Source organism: Ostrea edulis, chromosome 9 (genome assembly GCF_947568905.1).
Source record: "Ostrea edulis chromosome 9, xbOstEdul1.1, whole genome shotgun sequence".
NCBI lineage: Eukaryota > Metazoa > Mollusca > Bivalvia > Ostreida > Ostreidae > Ostrea > Ostrea edulis.
In genome coordinates, this window is record NC_079172.1 from 27,643,450 (window position 1) to 27,645,516 (window position 2,067).

Here is a 2,067-nt window from a genome sequence, read left to right on the forward strand (position 1 = left end):
GCCTCCTATTACATATTAATAAAAAACACTTTATTTTGTTCTCACTAGATAGTGACGATTGAACTAAGGAAAATATAAAATGCTGAAATTAAAAGGAAGAAAAAAGGTTAGTAATTCAATGAACATGTCTTGTGTTATAATATATATAGAACCTGTTCAGTTTGGGTGTTACCTTTGCTGAGTTTTTCAAATTGATACATTTTTTTTGCCTGCATTACTAAAGTTGCATTTGATATATATAGGAGGTAGTATTGCACTACACAATTGGGGGGCGGGGCAAGGAATTGCAAATTAATTAGTTGTGAAAGTAGAAACAGACGTTAGATGATCTTAAGTTTATGTAAACAAATGTATCTAGATAGATAACAGGGTTCGAAATTAACTTTTTCAAGCACTAGTCCGTACGGACTAGTCACTGTTGATGTTCACTAGTCCGCAAAACATTTCACTAGTCCGTCCAGTACATCATATTAAATGATCTTCATTTTATTCAACAGTATTTAATGATACCAAACACATCACAGTTGCAATCAATTTAATTTCTGACACATACAGAAGAAAGAGACCACCATATTTTATTTCGCATTCTAGATCTTCAGAAGCATACAATATTAATCTCCGAGTTAATCCTTTTATAAACATCCATAAGTGCGTTCGAGATCGACATTCCTGTGGTTTTGGTGCTCAGATCTTAGAGCCACAGGAGTTCGAAATTTTATCAATAAAGTCAATAAAATTCACTCGATTGACCAAGTCATGAGCTATAGTGTTATGAACTACTGTGTTAGAGCATAGACATATAACCGTTATATGTCTATGGTTAGAGTCGCGAATGACGAGAACATGTGCGCACAAACGTGCATGTTCTCAGACCACACTACTTGCAATTCTTGCACCTAGAATACGTTCTCGTGATGTGTACTCGGCGTTCGGAATCGGCAGGAATTTGACAATTTGTGCACGTTCGAAGAACGGCGGTCTCGAATGCACTCCATGTGTTTGGAAGCTCAGGATGTCATAGTCACGCAAACACTTAAACATGCAGGTAATTAATCGACCATAAGTTCAAACATCTAAGAGACTGGGACAAATCTTGCTAAAAATCTTTACCATATTCAAGATTGATTTCCAGATTTTCACTAGTCCGTACGGACTAGTGCTCTAGAGCGTTCACTAGTCCAACACGTTTTTTACTAGTCTCGGACTTACGGACATGAGTTAATTTCGAACCCTGGATAATGCATTCTTTACATTTTTTTCTGCATAAGAAAGTATCGTCAGGTTTTAAACCCTATATTCAGAAAAGTTTACTGACATTTCTTATATTTTCATCATTATTCAACAGAAATTCAAGCCGAAAACAAGAAGAAATAAAGAAGCAATAATAGACTCAAACCAGCAATCTTTGCAAATGCAAGAATGTAGAACCCAGCAGTAATTACGTGCCCGAGTCCTGCAGTTCGAATGTTCCAGTACTCGTCGGCAACACTTCTGGAGCTAGCAGTATGCTTAAGACTACTACATCAATCAGCAACACACCTGTACCAGTCAGCAACTTGAAAGAACCCTGCTATACTCGTGTGTCTGTGCCATACAATAACTCAGTTGTACTTAATGGTCGAGATGTGTTAACCTCTGTCAGCAACACCTCAGTGCCTTGCAGTTAAAATAAGCCTGTGCCAGTAAGCAACTCGAAAGAACCCTACTGTCATACTCGTGTGCTTGTGCCAAATAACAAAATTTCGAATGTAATTCTTTGAGATTTATTTTTAATCAACTGCTCTAATAATGATGACTGTGCTATTCAAAATCTCAACACTCTTAGCCTATGGTCTTTTCTCAAAGATTCAGTGTTTGATGATTTGTGGATTCAAAGGAGAGTATATATATACATTATTTGCTGTGGTTCGGAATTACCATAGTGCTTTTAAACAGTAATCTTATTACAGTTTATTTCTAGTCATCATGATCTATTGTTTTAAAATATTAATTAAGCTCTGATTTTAATTGTATAATTTCATTTTGATTATGTTTATAACCTAAATTCAAATTTTTGTCAGAAATTAA

The 2,067-nt window shown here is 35.6% G+C and overlaps 1 long non-coding RNA gene across 1 annotated transcript in view; it reads left to right on the top strand.

Moving 5' to 3' along the window:
* LOC125653219 (uncharacterized) overlaps positions 1 to 2,067 on the top strand; it is a 3,128-nt gene extending 1,061 nt beyond the window's left edge. The window contains exons 2-3 of the long non-coding RNA XR_007361845.2: positions 49 to 106; positions 1,346 to 2,067. This is a non-coding gene — a long non-coding RNA (uncharacterized LOC125653219). The remainder of the gene's footprint in view (positions 1 to 48; positions 107 to 1,345) is intronic.